The sequence below is a fragment of the Syngnathus scovelli genome, chromosome 7 (assembly GCF_024217435.2).
Source record: "Syngnathus scovelli strain Florida chromosome 7, RoL_Ssco_1.2, whole genome shotgun sequence".
NCBI classification, from domain to species: domain Eukaryota; kingdom Metazoa; phylum Chordata; class Actinopteri; order Syngnathiformes; family Syngnathidae; genus Syngnathus; species Syngnathus scovelli.
The window spans coordinates 14,195,506-14,215,888 of NC_090853.1; the positions used below are offsets into that span (position 1 = coordinate 14,195,506).

The 20,383-nt window shown below is 44.6% G+C and overlaps 1 protein-coding gene across 8 annotated transcripts in view; it reads left to right on the plus strand.

Annotated features, from left to right (window-relative positions):
- Positions 1–20,383, plus strand: part of fat3a (FAT atypical cadherin 3a) — a 241,524-nt gene that overhangs the window by 113,277 nt on the left and 107,864 nt on the right. The window lies entirely within an intron of this gene.

A 20,383-nucleotide genomic window follows, 5' to 3' on the forward strand; every position in this document is an offset into this window, starting at 1 on the left:
CACAACATCTATCAGAAACAATGACCCACATTTACGACCTTAACATTAATTGCATAAAATGGCATTAATTTGTTCTCAACGGTCCACTGGTATTATCTTAATTTGATTGCGTTTTTCTTGGCTGTACCACTTCCAGCATGTATAGCCTGAAGCTATTTCTTTAACCAGTCAGATTTCAAATCAGCCTCAGAGAGCTAGCTAGCGGTTAGCACATCAGCCTAACAGTTCAGAAGGCGCGGGTTCGATTCCACTTCGGGCCCTCCCTGTGTGGAGTTTGCATGTTCTCCCCGTGCCCACGTGGGTTCTCTCTGGGCGCCCCGGTTTCCTCCCACTTCCTAAAATCATGCATGGTAGGTTGACTGAGCACTCCAAATTGCCCGTAGGTGTCCACTGGTATTACTGGCCGTAGGTGTGAGTGCAAGTGCGGATGGTTGTTTGTCTCTGTGTGCCCTGCGATTGGCTGGCAACCGGTTCAGGATGTCCCCCTCCTACTGCTAAATGACTGCTGGGATAGGCTCCAGCATGCCTGCGTGGGGACGAGTGATACAGAAAGTGGATGGAGCTAGCTAGCGGCCCTATAGTGGCATTCCAATTGGTAGGTTAGAATAAGCCAAGCACAACTCGCACAATATATGCGCTCACATTAACACATTTAATAATCAGCATCTTGGGTAAGTCCAATGTATTTTTTAATGAGCTTTTATCAGGTTATCAGATAAATATTCATTCTGATGTGATCGAGATCAGGGGATTTCAACTGGTTTTGTCCAAGGGACCACCATTATAACCAAAAAGCAACTCGGGGACCACTGCTTTGGCGGAATACTATTTTATTTTTCACTGAAGGAGGGTAGACCTATACAGGCTATTTATTTGCATCTGTATGTTTATTTTGGGAATCTCAGCTACATTTGAAACAATTTGGATGGATAAATGATTCACAAAATTAGCTGAAAAATAAATCAAGCCTAAATAATAAACCCATTTTAGTTTTAAAAATTTTACAATTATTTTCTATTTCCAATTTCGCAGACCACCTGCAATACCACCATGGAAAACTCGAGGGCCGCGGGCCACCGGTTGACACAATCTTATCTAGATGATATAGAAAGCACTGTAGGAAAGGAAAACAATATTTTAGTGGTTGGTTATGGCTGTTTTATTGTGACAGCTACAGCTATTGTAAAATAAAATAAAATAAATGTAATTTGTGTTGCATGATTCTTCATTCAGATTTTGTATCGTATTAAATGTTATTATTACAACACGATAGAAATGCCATTAAGAGGTAGACTAAGTCAGATCGGTCACCATTAAAGGCCCAGTTTGTCAGGGTCGGGTGGAGCATGGAGCAGGACGACCAAGTGCAGCTTGGACCAGGGTTTATTGAAGAACGCAAACAGACTCGGCAACTGACATGACTTAACAAAACCTAACAACGAGACTGACCAAAAAGACGTGAAACAAAAAGACAGGGTGACATTACCAATGACAGGAACAAGAACCAAAAAGACATCATGACATGAACACACAACATAAATCCAACACCAAACAACCACAACCAATGATCCGACCGGGAGTGAGGGGCTGTCAGGTTCAACGTGCTAACTATCTGAATAAAAGAAAAGGATCAGCAGACAAAAAACAAGTGAGGCAGAATATTGAGTTTTCTCGCGAGGAGTGAGATACAGATTGCTTTCTACAATCTGACTACACTAAAAATCTGTTTACACTCCTCGCTCTTTTTATTTGGAATGCCCTACCCACAGTGTGAGACGATTAGCCCCTGAGGGTAAGGGGGGAAAAAGATTGCGGGCCTCGTCTCGTAAGAAAAGAAACAAAAAGTAATGCACAAAGTGTTGCGTGCAGATATGGCTATATCAGCAAAACAGTTTAAACAATATTCGAGAGATAAAAAGAGAAAGTGACGTTCTTTAAGGAAGATCAGAAGGTTCATGACGCATCGTTTGACGTATTGTTTTCACGATCTGTTCTGGTGGACGCTGAGATGTCAGCAGTATCTTGTTTGACACAACCGTCATCTCGCCCCTGACCCAGCCGTAATCCTTCTGTTCTGTTGCACAAGATAAGAATAAGCAAGGCAAAGCAGCAAGCATACTGAGCAGTAACATTATGAATAAGTACTCATTAGAGAACGCATGATAACATATATATATACAATTTTTCTAACAATTCCCCCCTGTTTATCAAGTTCTCGGGGACTAATTTATCACCCATATGGCCACTTCAAAAGATTTTCAGCCAAGGGATCACATTTCGCAAGAACTAACTTACACTTAGGAGGAAATTGAGTTTTAATCGTCAAAGCCAGAGTCAGGAAACAAATCGGACAGGTTTACCACAATAGATTCGCTGACAGAGTCGTCACTAGAGAAAAAACTCCCGTCGATCGAAAGGTCATCCCTTTGGAGCAACGGAAAAGTCTCAGCTGGTAGAGAGATAGCAGTTGTAATTAGACTATTAATTAAGGATCGGAGACAAGGAATGCAACAACATCCACACAGGGTCAAAATGGCAGAGAAAACGGCAATGGAGACCAGGACCGAGGAAACCAGGGTGCGGTACTTTCCAAACACGTTCAACCAGTCGGTCCAAACCTCCGTGTTCACCCCACTGTGTTCCTTCATCCTCCCATTCAAGGTCCGCAGACCCTCAAGGGCCCGGGACAGGCTTCCGTCGGCTGCAGTATTATTTGGAATAAATGTGCAACATTGCTCACCAAACATGGCGCAGACACCACCCTCTTTTGAGAGTAGCATGTCAAGGGCCTTTCGATTCTGGAAAGCCATGAGGGAAGTAGCGGCCAGTTGGGAGTGGACCGCCTTGAAACCCGCCTCGGTCCACTTTCCAAGCCTCTGCACGTTGTAATGGATGTAGTTAATCCTGTCAACATTTTTGTTAAGAGTACACCACCAACACAGGGCGGATTCAAAACCAGCTGCTATCTGATTCACCAGCTTATACTCATCCGGTACTCCTCTAGGAACACCAATGGCGTCTATGTAAGTTGGATTAGCTGCGCCCTGCCATTCGGCGTTTCGCTTCGTTCTCGGCCAGTATTCGGGCACTACGGACTTAGCAAAAGATGTTAGATCATAAGAGGACATTGATATCAAATGAACAGGAAACAATAGGGTTACCAAAGTGCAAATTCCAGAGCTGTTTAAAGGCAACCTATCATAAAGTTTGTTACTATTACACCAAAACCAAATATCACTACGAGCAATGGGCAAAAAAGGGGCAGTGACATTGGTCATGGACCCACACCATGGAGTAGGTAGGGCGCCGAGCTTCTCACCGGTACCAAGTAAACTAATGCATTTAAAATTACCCTTAGCTACATCGGACGAAAAAAGGGGTTTATATTTTGTCATAGAGACAACAGGGTAAACCTTATCCCATTTAAAACAATCATGAGTGGGTGAAATGGATGAGTTTAACATTAAAACAACAGCACACTTAGGAACTATATTTGCAGGTATGATTTTCAAAAGAGGTCTTGGACCCATACATGCAATGCAACTGGTGTTAGCCATCTTTGCGGCTAGCCATAAGAAGCCAGTTGTTGGTTTGACCGCTTATTCCTGTGGAGGCTACAAAATAGCTGTCTACATCAGTGAGGAGCATACTTGTGATTTTTGCTCCTGCTGACAAGGTGTAATTATTTGTCACGGGACGGTCTGCGATCGACATTGTTTTGTTAATGCAAATAGCAATAGGAAAGTGAGGATCAATTCCAGAGGACCAAGCCCACAGTTGAAAACCCCAACAAGAAGTGTTAAACAAGGTGGCATTTGGAGGACGAATTTGACCATCACGGAGTGTAAGAGTCAAAAGGAGGCTTGTGCCCTGATTCTTCAAAGTTACTCGTTTAGCAAAGAACACAGCCTCTTCACTGGAACCAGAGGGCCAAAAATCTTGCGTTTGTGTGGTGACAAGGGTGCCCCAGTCGGTGCTAACCGGGTGACCAGTTAAATACCACCAATATCGGAGCCATTTATCCCCAGTAGTGGGGTGACCATTTCGAAAACCTTTCAAACTTTTCATGGGTAAAATAATAGAAGAAGATGTATTAGGAGCCACAGTAAACATTAATGAGTTATTGTAAGTCCAAGACAAAAGCCATGGTACGCAAGTTGGAACGCGGACGGTTTCTGGTGTACAAACAACATGATCAAAAGGGGATTTTGTGTTGCGCTTGTGTCTAGCAATTTTTCCCCATGAGCCATATTGATTAGAATCAGCGTTGGTAGTTGCCTGAGAGAAGAATGTTCGAAGCTCATGGTACTCTATCCATACAAATAAAATAACCCCCGAAAAAAATATAATGGTAACACAAACCAGCAAAAGCAACCAAAAGCGCATGGTAGACTTTGCGCAGGCAACAGCCCGATTAAAGCACTCACCAAATGACTCTCTAATGCTCATGTTTTTGGATCTCCTCAGAGTCAACACCCTGAGCTTCGGGTTGGTGTCTTGGAAATTGGCTTCTGCTAGCTTTCGTGTCAACCCTGGATCTTGGCACCAGGATCAGGCACTATTACCAGACTTTGCTCACCTTCTGTACTTAGGTTGGGTCTGCGGAGATCACCTTTTTACAATGAGATAAATTAATCCACATGTTGCGTTCGGCTATTTTCAAAGCATTAGGTATCGTGAGTAGTACCAAAAAGGGACCTTCCCACTTGGGTGAATGCCAATTCTTCCTCTTGATACTCTTGATCAAAACCCAGTCTCCCGGTACCACTTTGGGGTCTTCCTGCGGAGAAATGGGTTCATCATCAGTTTTATTGGTTAGATTATTTTGACGTTCCAACATTTTTCTCATGTAATCAGCTAATGTGGCTTCCTCGGGGATCTCCCGTATGTTCTTGAACTGAGGAAGCCTGTACGGTCTTCCAAACATAGTTTCATAGGGAGTTAGCCCTGTTGTACTTGTAATATTTATGTACATTTTGACCAGGTCTAAACACTGAGTCCATGGTCGTTTGGTTTCTTCCATACATTTCTTTAATCTGTTTTTTATAGTCGCGTTAAATCTCTCAACAAGGTCAGCTGATTGTGGATAATAAGAACAATGGTTATTTAAATTTATGTGGAACATCCTCCCAATGTTATGCACTATTTGATTTACAAAATGTGGACCATTGTCGCTGTAATTTTTTTCTGGAATACCGTACCTTGGAATGATGTCTTTGCATAAGGCTTTTGCCACTGTGAGTGCATCAGCATGTTTGGTAGGAAATGTTTCTACCCATTTAGAAAATGCGTCTATTATGACCAAACAATATTCTTTCCCTTCACATTTATGTAATTGGATATAATCCATATGTATTATCTGAAACGGATACAATGGAGTCGGGAATTTCCCTCGCTGAGGTCTTAAATTGCCTTGTGGGTTATGTTTAGCACAGATCAAACACTCTGCAAAATTGTTGTGAAAAAGCTGCAAAGCCGTATGTTGTATAAATAGCTTCAACTTGTTTCACCATACCCCCCGTCGAGACATGGGTGACCCCATGACTCGAAATAGCAGCCCATTTGAACAAGTTACGAGGCAAGATAGGTTTGCCCAAAGGTCACACAAAAAGACCATCAGTGTTTTTAGTTGCACCCCGTTTTTCCCAAGAGAGTCGTTCCTGGGAGCGGCTCTGAGACTGCATGTCAAGCAACATATCAGGGGAGATGTGTGACATCGAATCATGATCAGTGAGAGACGAGAGGACATGAAGCAGGCCTTCTGCAGCGGCCTTAGTGGATTTGTCAGCAAAAGCATTACCAAGAGAAATGGGATCAGATCTTGCAGTGTGAGCAGCACATTTGCAAACCGCCACCTTTAAAGGTAGCTGGACAGCGTCCAAAAGTTGAGTTAGTAATGTGGAATGGGTGACGGGCTTCCCCGTAGAAGTTATCATGCCACGGTTGCTCCACTGCTGAGCAAAAACGTGCACTGTAGCAAAAGCATACTGACTATCAGTCCAGATAGTGACGGACTTGTTTGCAAACAATTTGCAGGCCCCAGTCAAAGCAATGAGCTCAGCGGCCTGTGCTGACATATAGGATGGCAGTTTAGCAGCCTCCAAGACTTCGTCTGCAGTAGCAATGGCATACACCAGATTCATTTTTCTTAGAAGACCCAAGTCAAGTCAAGTCAAGTCAAGTTTATTTGTATAGCCCTAAATCACAAACAGTCTCAAAGGGCTTCACATAGCCAAAATTGACAATTATTCTCAAAGCATCCCCTGATCATAAGCTCCCAAAAGGGCAAGGAAAAACTCAAAAAACCCCTACCAGGGGAAAATGAGAAACCTTGAGAAGGGACCACAGATGGAAGGATCCCCCTTTCAGGATCACCAGGTTATAATGGATGCAGAGAGTACACAAGTAATACATAATATGAAAATCAATGAAAAAAATGAATGTCGGAGGTGTCCTCGATTGTCCTGGCAGTGTCCTCAAGGGGGCCGAGCCGCAGCTCCCCCATCCCGAACTGGTCCCCGAGAATCCAGCCAGCCGCTATCCGCTTTTGAGCCACCTAACCCCCTCCCCAGCCGGGGAGGAGGTGGGCAGAGAGAACAGAACAAACTCCGGCCAAATCGGCCATCACAAGTTAGTTAAAGGCCATCTCATAGAAATGTGTCTTTAAACGTGTCTTAAATGTTTCTACTGAGGTAGTAGTTTTAATATCCATTGGTAGGGCATTCCAAAGCTCTGGAGCCCGAATAGAGAATGCTCTAGACCCTGCAGACATTTTCTTGGCCCTCGGTATAACTAAAAGACTAGCGTTTTGCGAACGAAGGTTACGAGACGGAACATAAGGAACGACTAGGTCGACGAGATATGAAGGCGCTAAGCCATGCAGTGCTTTATAGGTTAGTAGAAGAACCTTGAAGTCACATCTTAAATGGACCGGGAGCCAATGTAATTCGGCTAATATTGGGGTAATGTGATCAAATTTTCTTGACCGTGAGAGCAGCCTCGCAGCGGCATTTTGCACTAACTGTAGACTTTTAATACTGGATTTAGGAAGACCAGAGAATAATACATTACAGTAGTCCAGGCGCGACGTGACGAACGCATGTATAATAGTTTCCGCATCCCCGGTCGAGAGGATAGGACGGATCTTAGCAATATTACGAAGGTGAAAAAACGCAATCCTGGTTATATTCTTAATGTGTTTTTGAAAGGAGAGCGTTTGGTCAAATATTACCCCGAGATTAGTTACCGTATCACTCTGAGTGATAGTACGGTTATCTATAGTTATAGTGGTTTCCTTAAATAAATGTTGATAACGAGTAGGACCAATTATCAACATCTCAGTTTTATCCGGGTTAAGACGAAGGAAGTTGAGAGACATCCATTGTTTAATCTCCGCAAGGCACGCCTCGAGATTACAGCAGTCCTGTGGATCTGTCATCGATAACGGCATATATAATTGGGTGTCATCCGCGTAGCATTGAAAACTAATATTATATTTACGTATTATGCCCCCAAGCGGAATCATATAAATATTAAATAAAATCGGTCCGAGTACCGATCCCTGTGGGACACCACAAGTAACATTATAAAGCTCAGAGGACGTATTACCATGGACCACTCGGTGCGTCCTGCCTGATAGATAGGAATTGAACCAGCTTAGTGCTGACCCTGAGATACCAACACAACTTTTAAGCCGCCCTAATAAAATATCGAAGTCTACAGTGTCAAAGGCAGCACTAAGATCAAGTAGTAACAATACAGACGACGTATTTGAATCCATAGCTATGAGGAGATCATTAGTCACTTTAGCAAGTGCTGTCTCTGTAGAATGATTGGCTCTAAAACCAGACTGAAAAGAGTCATATCGATTATTATCGACCATGTAATCAATAAGCTGCTGTGCTACTACTTTTTCGAGAAGTTTTGCTATGAATGGGAGGTTTGAAACTGGCCTATAATTACTGAGACAGATTTGCTCGCTTAAGTAGTGGTTTAATAATAGCGGTTTTAAAGGCCATTGGCACTATCCCAGAGGAAACAGATTGATTATATTTAAGATGGACGGTCCTAAAATTGGAAATATTTCTTTAAGTAGTTTGGCTGGAAGCGGGTCGAGTAAACATGTTGTTTGTTTAGCCGTACTAACCAATTTTTTAAGCATTTCAAGGGACACGCTTTTAAAATTTGAGAGGGTTATTGCATGATCCCCAGCGCTAGTAACCGGCGGAGCGATTGGCATGGTATTCTTGATCTCGTCCCTAATGGACTCAATCTTTTGAGCAAAAAATTTCATAAACTCGTCAGCTGAGTGGAAGGAGCTATCGGGGGTCGGCTGGCGCAGAGTTAGCTTTGCCACTGTATCAAATAAGTATTTAGGATTATTTTTATTAAGATTAATGACTTGCGAAAAATAACGAGTTTTTGCTAAAATAAGCGCATCTTTATATTTCAGGAGGCTGTCCTTCCATGCCTGATGGAAAACCTCAAGTTTGGTTAAACGCCATCTGCGCTCATGCTTTCTACATAATTGTTTAAACGTACGTGTTTCATCTGTGAACCACGGAGTTGGCCATCTACGGCGAGTTTTCAGACGTAGCGGTGCCACAGAGTCGATGGCTTTTAATAATGTCGCATTGAATTCATTTGTAAGATTATCGATAGAGCCACTGTACGCGGGAAACATGGCGGTTGCCGGCGACAGTAACTCAGATAGCGCAGTTGCAGTCATGGAGTTAAAATTACGGCTGCTATAATTCTGATTGCTCTCTTGTCTTTGACAAGGAACTAAAATTTCAAATTTTATTAAAAAATGATCAGACAGAACAGTAGTGTATGGCAGTACTGTTATATTTGAGGTTGCTAGTCCTCGGGATAATACCAGATCTAAGGTATTTCCATTCTTATGCGTTGCTGCCTGTACAGCTTGCGTAAAACCAAACGTATCGATTAAAGTTTGAAATGCCGAAGTCAGTGGTTCCGACGGTGAATTCATGTGGATGTTGAAATCACCCATGATAACTATATTATCTGCATTTGTCACTAGATCAGCCACAACTTCTGAAAATTCATCCAGGAAGCCAGAGTAAGCCCCGGGTGGGCGGTAAATAACAACCAGATAGAATGACGGTAACGCAGTGGATCGCACAATGAGAACTTCAAATGTTTTAAATACGTGAATTGAGCGAGGCCTAAATCTAAGCTCAGAATTTGAGATGAGGGCGACACCCCCACCCTTTTTTCGAGGACGAGCCACATGCGAGCTCACAAAATTTGGAGGCGAGGCCTCGTTAAGTGGCAGCAGTTCATTAGAATTTAACCAGGTCTCGCAAAGACCAAAAACATTTAGATTATGTTCCATGATAAGGTCATTAACGAGAACTGCTTTCGTATGAAGTGATCTAATATTCATAAAACCGAATTTAAGTGTAATTGGTTGATCAGAGTGCGTATCTATCGAAGGATTTTTAAACGGGATGCGAGTAAAATTGTGTTCTCTAGGCCTAATATTACCTCTCAAAAGTTTATTAGGGCGGTGGGATGAAACGACCGTGGGAATTTGTTGATGAGTATTTGTTACACATGTGAAGTTATCTAAAACAGGCACCGTTTCATCAGCAAGACCGGTCGGGACGGAGTGATTGGATTTGTCTACTACCCCAGTAGAAAGTGTGTTTATGTGTACTGCAGCACTATTTAAACTGTCGCGCTCTAGTCTACACGAGGAGCTATGTGTATGCTGAAAGTCTAGCCTAGAGCTAGTTAACTTTAACTTAACAGACTCCAAACCCATCCTCACAGGTGGTCTAATCACCTGTGCCCTGGCCTGCTCTAAAGTGACCTGTCATGAGTGGCTCAAACAGTAATCTATATTCCTAGAAAGAGTGAAGGCGCCTTCACGGTTAGGGTGAAGGCCGTCCTTCCTCAGCAGGTCGGGGCGGCCCCAGAAGGAGGACCAGTTATCTATAAAATACAGTCCCTGCTTTTTACAGAACCCAGCCATCCATCGATTAAGGGAGACTAATCTACTAAACCTCTCATCAGTGCCTCTCCCAGGCAGGGGGCCAGAGACAAATACTCGATGCCGACTCATCTTTCTGGCAAGATCACAAGTCCTCACTATGTTTTTCTTTGTGATCTCTGACTGTCTCATCCTAACATCATTGGAGCCGACGTGTATCACTATGTCCGAGTAGCTAGTGTTGTTGGAACTACGCTGTTGACTAGGCCTATTGCGAGTCAGCTCCCTAAGACTAGCTTCTATGTCGGGTGCTCTGCCCCCAGGAATACACATTACCGTGGCTGGATTTTTAAGCGTAATGTTGCGGGTAATGGAGTCGCCTATGACCAAAGTGCGAGGGCCAGCAGACCGAGATGACTTTGGACGGCTATGCGTCTTACCTGGCTCATCGCGATTAGCAAGCCGCTTGGGGCTAATGCTAACCGGGCTAGCGGGCTGACTACAGCCCGCCTCTGTGTCCGCCGCAACTACTGTTATCGCACTATTCTGCTCTAACTGGCGGACACGTCCCTCTAGCAGAGACAACCTCTCTAAGAGAAGGGTGCAGTTGGTGCACGAAGCCGTACATACCTCTTGGTCCGCTGCCATACTTTGTGTCCGAAGAGCGACGATCTGTCAGAACAACCCGGAAGCAGAGAGCTGTTTAACAGTCTTGTCATCACCAAAAACCACATGACCCTCTGGCAGAGGCGTATCTTCCAAATCAGGCCGAGCCTTTGCAATCTGTTGGGCCGCATCGACACAATTATGGAATTCCCCGTCGTCAGGAAGGGGAATGAGAGTGGCAGGATTGAGTGTCGTGCATCTTTCAACGGTCAGATGCGGCTGAGACAGCAACGTAGCCATGCAAGAAAGATGACGTGCAGGCGACAGAAATGTCATATTAGTCTGTAGCAGAAGAGCCGAGACAGCATGAGGAACTTTTAGTGTCAAAGGATGAAACAACACAACACCAGCACTGCTCTCCACAGCCATGGAGGCCACCACCACGGCCCTCACGCATGGTGGGAGAGCACATGCAACACTGTCCAGTTTAGAGGAATAAAAAGCAATAGGTCGCAACTTTGAGCCATGTGATTGGAGCAAAACAGAGGTCATGTAATGACCTTTGCAGTCAACAGTTTGGACAAATGCCTTATCATAGTTGGGTAAGGCTAGAGTGGAGCTGGAGACCAAAGTCTGTTTGATCAAAACAAAAGCATTTTCAGCTTCAGGAGTCCATTTTAAGTGAGCGGACATTGAGATGTTTTCCACATACATCAATTTGGACAGAGGAGCAACAATTTGGGCATAGTCAAGTATCCAGCTTCTACAATAACCTGTGAGACCCAAAAAAGACATCATTTGTTTCTTTGTGAGTGGCTTAGGAGCTTGCAAAATAGAGGCTTTTCTGCTCTCAACTATAGATCGACCTTGGGAACTTAGATTGTGGCCTAAATACTTAATTTCAGTGGACCACAGTTGAAGCTTGTTTTTGCTGACCTTGTGGCCTTCACTTGCCAAGTGATGCAACACTGCAAGCGTGTCTTTCTGGCAAGAGGCAAAATCAGCAGATGCTATTAAAATGTCATCAACATAGAGCAAGATTTGACTTCCCATTGGCGGGACAAATTTAGCTGGCTGCCATCACCTGCGAGTAAATTGTCGGGCTTTCACAGTACCCTTGTGGTAACCTTGTAAAGGTGTACCTTGAGCCAGCATATGTAAATGCAAACCAAAACTGACTCTCTTCTGCAATAAGGACAGAGAAAAAAGCATTGCTAATGTCAATCACTGTAAAGATTTTCGCATCAGGTGTCAATGAATTCAACAAGGTATGCGGGTCAGGGACACAAGGTGCTCTCTGAATAACAGCATTGTTTACAGCTTGCAAGTCTTGCACCATTCTCCACCCCACAGAAGGGGGCGCCTTCTTTACAGGGAAAATTGGAGTATTGCAAGGAGAATCAGGGCAAGGAACAATGACACCTGCTTTTAACAAATCAGAAATAACAGGTGCAATACCCTGTAAAGCATCAGGTTTTAAAGGATACTGCCTCACACAAGGGCGGTATTCAGTTCGAGGTCTTATGACAACAGGAAGCGCACCTTTCACTAAACCAACGTCAGAAGGACCCGTAGACCAAAGATGACTCGGGACCTCAGCGAGGATGTGCTCGTCATTGGACGTCAACACATAATCTCAAAATGAGGGTGTTTGTTCAACACAAGAATCAGCGTGGATTCCACTAATAAATTACAAGTCTTGAGTCATATTTTGTTTGAAGAGCTTGGTGGAAGGACTATAAAAGGAGTCAGGATTAACCTGAGTCCAGTCAGAAGCTGCCAAGGCCTCACCAGCCATAAATCCCAAACTTTGCCACGTTGCAGTGTGAGGCCTGTAGAGAGAGATGTGGAGCGGAGTGGGAGACACGTGCAACTTCCGAACAACAGGGGGAGCCGTTTGTATGACTACACAAGCACGGCTTTCACCATCATGCAGAAGGAAAGATGTTGTCAAAGTGGCAGGTTTAGCAGTCTCAAGCATGTTCTCGTAGGTGTGTCTTTATGCCACATAGTTATGTGTAGTTTATTGGCTTCCATTGCTTGTTCAGGGCAGTGCAAAAGAGTGGCCACATGGGCCAAAAGAGGGGAACCAAATTCCACCACTTCTGCATCAGCCAAATCCAATAAAAATAGTAGCAGTGAAATTGACCAAAAATCTGTAACTGGTGTCGCCTTTTGACAACAATTTGATCGTTAAGAGACACAAGGGAAAGCCCAAGGGCAGTGAGAGCATCTCTACCTAGCAAATTAATAGGGCAACTGGGCATCAGCAAATGGGAATGCAACAACTTCCCCCTTCTGGGTCCCGTATCCAAACTGGTCGAGACTGGGGAACTGGGGTTGCCAGCCCATTTGCTGCTCTCACCCAAAAAGTTTTACCGTTTTTTTGCACATCTGCAGGTATGTCACGGCATGTGGTCACACATGCCCCTGAGTCACACAGAAAAGTTATTGGAGTCCCGTTTACCATTAGTTATCAGTGGCTTTTCAATATTGTTCATCAACAAATCTTGAATGTTCAAATCTACATCAACAGGGGGAGCTGTTGGCAAGGCAGTTGTTTCAGCTGTATTTTGACCGTCGGCTAGTCATAAGGGAGGTTTACTCTCGCCCTTGTGATTACCTGGGCAGTTTCTTGCTATATGGCCTTTTTTCCCACATGACCAGCAAATAGGAGGTTCAGCATTGTACCGTTTTGGCTGACCTGAGGCGGGCTGGTCATTTGTTTCATAATTGGGAGAACCACGACTATACCCCCCGCTACCTTTGCCACGGAATTTGTTACGACCACGCCCCCCTAGGCGTGGTTCGAAGGTCTTATTTTGATAGAACACTTCAGACTGCTCTCCTTTAACCAAAAAAATGGTGCCTGTTTTCCCTTTCTCTTTTGCTCTTTTTGAATTGACAACTTTTTCAGCGTGTATAGCATGATCAATGAACTGTGGCAAGGTAGATGTCGGGAAAGTGATCATATGTTTAGTGATCCAGTTTTGGATTGCTGGTCGCGAATTTGCATGTAGAGCAATTTTGAGTTCTTGGTCATAAACATCAGTTCCATGCTCCAAGCCACTATTGGCTTTGAACATTCTTTCTAGTCTGCGTCTAAAGTCTTCAAACAAATCATCTTCTTTTTGTTTGGTTCGGCCAATGTCTGTGTAATTTGCTCTACGTTCGAATTTTATTTTTATCCTGCCCAATAGTTGGTCAATTTCTGTTTGTAATGGCACCCCGTTACATTCCAATGGACGGCTCCGGGAATCAAAAGGATTCCAGGTGCCTTTAACGCTTGCCCAATGTTTGGTTAAGGATGCCATGAAAACCTGTTGTACTTCATCGCCTCTCAAATTATAGGAAGCAATGAGTTGTTTCATGTCGATACAGTATTGATCAACATCTTCAGTGGGCAACGCTATACCCTCAATTGCTGATTTTATATCAGCTTGGGTCCATGTTCTGTATACTAAAATTGTGGGTCCTCCATCATCATGAGGATTGGCCACTTCAATCATCGGGTATGCGTCAGCTGAGGGACCCAACTTAGCACGGCTCCGCGTCAACATACCACGAGTAGAATCACTATATTCAGGAGGATGATCTGTGCTTGGTAATTTGGGGTACAGAGACGGAAAAATTGGTTCCCTTTGGCGTGCTGCAATCTCCGTCTTTATAATTTGATCATTTTTCTCATCCTCATTCATCGCATTGTCAGCTTCGGCCTTCAAGCGACCCCGCGCTGACACTGTCTCATCATCTTCCTGCCTGTGCAACAGCAAGTTCTTTTTTATCTTTTCTTCGTCTTCCTTATCTTTCAACTTTCCTCTCATCTGCCCACATTTTCTCTTCTCAGCTTCCAATTCCCATTGTACTATTAGATGATATCCGTCTTTATTCTTCTTTACGCCACATTTAGCATCAATTGATTGCTTTAGGTTATTCAACGAATTCGTTTTCAGCTGACCATCAAATTTGTAATCGGTTATCCATTTGTCAAGATATTTTACATTTTCGGGGTCGACCTCTTCCATTAATTTCCAATCTTTGCATTTTAATTCATGTCGGGGTAGCGGCTTTTGTTTGCTATTTGATTTTCCCATGGTTTATTTTCTAAATTTCGGAGTTGGCAATTTGAATGGCACCTACAGTGTCCTAAAGCCAACTTTATTCACAGGACAGTGGTTAAATGTTCGATGTGTGGTGAGTCTCCTTTCACCTTCCCGGAGGAAGCGGAGAATCCTTGCCTCTGCGTCCGCACAAAGCCACTGTTTACAATCCTGTGTGTTTATATAGAGGAGAGCTCAAATGAGGTCACTCTCTCTCACTTTTATCGTCTCACAGGCAAGCAGGGGAGTCCGCCCTCCCGTGGATTTTAAAAAACTCTTTAACCTTCCTATTGTGTAAAAAAAACTTATTTTTGCCTTTTTCTTGAAGTAGATATAAAACCTATCTTTTCATGGATAAGGGAGCCAAACCAGCTAAACAAGAGTTAAGAAAAACACCACAGATGGCAGCAGAAAGCTAACACATTAGGAAGGTTAAGTTAGGAGGCCCCACGACACCTCAGCGGAATTTAACTACTCCAAATTACCTGTACTTCTTTAGAAATCAGAGGAGTCCGCCCTCCCATGGAATTTAACTGACCTGTAAGTCAGGGGACTCCATCATCCCAGCGGAATTTAACTGTTTCTAATTGCACTTGATAGGGTCTAGAATTGTCAAGGTTTTAAGTGACCTCTTGTCACCACAATTTCATTCCTTTTAACAGAATCAATATTCGTACTCACAGTCTGCTGGTTCTTTTCCTCGGATGTTCTCGTCAACCACTCCGGCGTCCAACCGACTGATCGAGTCAGCCCCGTGAAAAGGGTTTCTTTATGTGCCTTGGCCAAGGACTTGTCCTGCGTCGAAAAGTCAGCCGGATCCCCGAGATAGGTCTATTGAGATTCCGGGACGAGCCCCCAAATTTTTGTCAGGTTCAACGTGCTAACTGAATATCTGAATAAAAGAAAAGGATCAGCAGACAAAAAACAACTGAGGCAGAATATTGAGTTTTCTCGCGAGGAGTGAGATACAGATTGCTTTCTACAATCTGACTACACTAAAAATCTGTTTACACTCCTCGCTCTTTTTATTTGGAATGCCCTACCCACAGTGTGAGACGATTAGCCCCTGAGGGTAAGGGGGAAAAAAGATTGCGGGCCTCGTCTCGTAAGAAAAGAAACAAAAAGTAATGCACAAAGTGTTGCGTGCAGATATGGCTATATCAGCAAAACAGTTTAAACAATATTCGAGAGATAAAAAGAGAAAGTGACGTTCTTTAAGGTCGATCAGAAGGTTGATGACGCATCGTTTGATGTGTTGTTTTCACGATCTGTTCTGGTGGACGCTGAGATGTCAGCAGTATCTTGTTTGACACAACCGTCATCTCGCCGCTGACCCAGCCGTAATCCTTCTGTTCTGTTGCACAAGATAAGAATAAGCAAGGCAAAGCAGCAAGCATACTGAGCAGTAACATTATGAATAAGTACTCATTAGAGAACGCATGATAACATATATATACAATTATTCTAACAGGGGCAGACAGGACTTATATACACGACAGGTAACAAGAGGCAGGTGGGAATAATCACACTGATCATGGGCACACAGGAGGGGAGGGGCGAGCACACAGACAGAAACCAAGGCAACAGACACATAGTGGATCAGTTGGGGACGAGACGTAACACAGGTACCAAATGCATGTCTTGCCACTGTTGTAGTGTCTTTTTCTGATGGCACTGACAACCACAGGGTCGATTATAGAACAAGAGCGTTGACATTAATACTCTTCATGTTCCTTTTAAGTTTCAGCGGACAATCAGAATTGAATCTGTGTATGTGATGTACAGCACTGACGTTCACAAAGCGCAACTCATGAATATGGTGATGTATTTTTGTCACGCAAGGCATTGATAAGTGAGTAACTAATGAACTATATGGAGGAAATCCGTCATGCATTTTACATTCAGATGTCTAGTACATTATCTCCCCTACAACACTACATATGCATTAGCATTCTATTTAAAGTATAATGTGAACTGTTTGACAGCAGTCGTTTTCAATCATTCAACACAGCAACTTTATTGTACTGTTAATCTGTCTCTTCTGGGATATATTTTCATTGTTGGTTTCTCATTGGGTTACATTAACAATGCTGCAAATACTTTTCTGTGCTCGCTTGTAAGCAGGTCTGCATTGGTTTCATGAGGATTTCCATTGATTTATCAATTTTCTATGCCATTTATCCTGTTTAGATCAGGTGGAGCCTGAATCTATCCAAGGAGCGGTGGCATAGAGCAAAAAGCGGACGTGTGAAGTTACACAGCGTGTTGCACAGGATTTATTCCGTTCACAGAAATAGAGCCTAAAGTATACATCAAAGTGACATTTCAGTTTTTATTCATTTTTTTGGTGCATTTTTGGTCTATCTCTCTCTCTCTCCCGCGCGCGCTCTCTCTCTCTCTCTCTTTCTGTCTCTCTCTAGCTCTATTTCTATCTCTCTATCTCACTATTTCTATCTCTGTTAGTGTCTATCGCTCTCTCTTTCTCTCTCATTTTCTCTATATTTATCTATTACAAGTATGTGATGGTAAAAATATCCAAACTGCATTAAAGAGGTAAAAGCCCTTCATTTGAACTGTTATTTGTTATTTTTGTTTAGATTTGTAAAGTTGTCACACTGTCTGGTAAAATATTCCTCCAGCAAAGATGTTGTGAAAGGAATGGTATCTTAATTAGTGCTCTTTTTTCGTCGACCATTTACAGCGGATGGTGGAAATGTGTGTGAGGGAAATAAATGTGCGCAAATACAGCCCTAATTATGAATCAAATTATAGGACTCTGTATTTCTTTGTTGGGGGTGTTATTTTAAGGTTGCGGTATTGTAATAATGAGAACTTGGTTGTTAGATCCATAATAATGCCTGTGTTGTTAGAGATCATGTGGCTTTGATGCTGACTGAAGACGACTGTTTACTGTCTATTAGAAAGAGGTCGAGTTCACCTCACAGCATTTTCCTTTATTGTCACGACTGCAAATTGTGTCAATGAACTTCACTAGTTTTCTATGTAAATTAATAGGTTTACAAGTCAGACATTTCATAAGCACATTGGGAATGTAGACACGACTGACCAATACAGAGTCCGCATCACTGCAGACCCCTCCACTCCTGGTGATGGTAGTCTCCTCCCAGAGTCATCTTCATGGTGGAAGGGATGAATGTTACAATTATCCTAGGAGCTAAGTTTTCTGGGACGTTAAAATTCTAGCAGGGTCACCCACAGCAAACAGATCTTTGACAAAGCATGACTCCAGGACCCCTGTGATGAATACACATGTGGGTCACAGCCCATCAAGGGCGAGTGCCTGGTGACTGGGGTCAGCTCAAAAAGGTATCATGGGGCCCCCTTCCCATGGACCCACTACCTGTGAGAGGGGCCAATGAAGTGCGCACAATGAGCTCGACGGTTAACAGATCCATGGAAATAAAAGTAATTAACCATGGAGGTCTGCATTCAGAATCATCGTCAAAGTGAACATTTTGTATGAATAAATATGCTATTTTAAATTACATGGAAATACCTCAGGACAATTTAAAATGAAGCCGAGTCGTGTGTGTGTCTTGCACATACCTGTATACACTTCATTGCCATGTCTTGGCTTGCTTGCCTGATGTGACATTAAATGTTTATCTGGGACTGGTTTGACATTTCCTATTTCTAAATACTACACTTATCAATTAGTGTGGTTCATTAGATACAGTACATCAGACAACACATTTACACATTATTTCAAGATGGCGGCGTGTGCACACGCAGCGGCCACTCTCTGTCCCGTCAGTACGGTGATTTGTTCGTTTAATGAGTGTTCGTCCGACAGTCTTATGTGTTCGTCTCGTCGTGCTATATCGTGCTACAAGTACAGCAGGCAGGTTCTGCTCGACATCGGCAGAAGTGGGTTTTGTGGCGTTCTGGACTTTGAAGCGGCAACATTAAAGGCGCTCGGACTGCTACGTCCTGAAACGTCACCGACCTCGCCCGCTATTCCTCCCCCGGTTGGGAGCCGTCGGAAACGGTGTGCGAGGAGGCAGAAGAGGAGCAAGCGCGGAGGCGTCCGGGCCAGGCTGGTGGCCAACCCAGCTCGTCCGGCGGTGCCTTCCATTCTTCTGGCGAATGTTCGATCGCTGGACAACAAAATGGATTACGTTCGCCTGCTGAGGTCTACGAACCGGACGGTGCGGAACTGCTGTGTGCTCGTGTTCACCGAGACCTGGTTGACTGACAACATTCCAGACTCTGCCGTGCATCTGGAGCGGCTAGTGTGCTATCGGGCGGACCGTGCCATTGTACGAAGGGGTAAGTCGCGAGGAGGTGGAATATGCGTCTACATCCGAGAAGAATGGTGCCGGGACTCTGTGGTGGTATGTAAGCACTGCTCGCCACTTGCGGAGTTTGTAATCATCAAGTGCCGTCCTTTTTACCTGCCGAGGGAATTTACCGCGATTCTGCTAGTCGCGGTATACATCCCGCCTTCCAACATCGAATGCGACAGGATCGCGGCGCTTGGTGAACTGTACCAGGCTGTCAGTGAACAACAGACAGCGCACCCTGACTGTTTCACCATCTTCGCTGGAGACTTTAATCATGCCAACCTGAAGTCTGTTTTCCCGAGGCTTCACCAGCATGTTACTTTTCCGACACGTGGAGACAGCTTCCTGGACCGAGTCTATTCTGCGCATAAGGGAGCTTTCAAAGCCACCCCCCTCCCCCATCTTGGGCTTTCTGACCATCTCGCCATTTTGCTTTTGCCCGCATACAGACAATTGGTAAAGGCATCCAGGCCGGTTCGGAGGCGGGTTCGGGTGTGGCCTGAGGGTGCCTCCGATGCACTTCGTGGCTGCTTCGACACCACTGACTGGGACTTGTTTAAGCAGGCGGCCACCTACAACGATCGGACGGACATAGAGGAGTATACTGACTCTGTTTCCTCTTACATCGCGAAGTGCATCGATGATGTGACTCGCTCAAAATCCGTCGTCACTCGAGCGAACTGGAAGCCGTGGCTGACAGGGGCTGTCCTCAGACTGCTGAGGACCAGGGACAAGGCTTTCAGAGCGGGGGATGAGGCTGGCTTGAGGACAGCGAGGGCCGACCTGTCCCGGGGCATTAAAGAAGCGAAAAAGGCGTTCTCGTGCAAAGTCTCCACCCACTTCAAGGACAGCAAGGACGCACGGAGCCTTTGGCAGGGCATTCAGACCATCACGGACTACAAGCCCGCGCCGAGGAGCTGTGAGGGCGACGTCCGTCTGCTGAACGATCTTAACCGCTTGTTTGCCCCTGTGCCTCTCTGCCGACGGAGTGAGGAGGGCGCTTGCCGCTATTGACACCCGTAAGGCGGCGGGCCCTGACAACATCCCGGGTCGTGCGCTGAAGGACTGCGCTGGCGAGCTGTCGGGTGTCTTCACGGCCATCTTTAACGTTTCCCTGCAGCAGGCCGTCGTCCCTTCGTGTTTCAAGGCTGCCACCATCGTTCCTGTGCCGAAGAAACCTGCACCGTCCTGCTTCAATGACTACCGCCCCGTGGCACTGACGCCCATCATCATGAAGTACTTTGAGCGGCTTGTCATGGAACACATCAAATCCGTTCTCCCCCCCCACCATTGACCCCTTCCAGTTTGCGTACCATGCCAAACGGTCCTCTGAGGATGCCATCTGCTCTGCCCTTCACTCGGCCCTCACCCACCTGGAGAGAAAGGACTCATATGTGAGATTGCTGTTTGTGGAC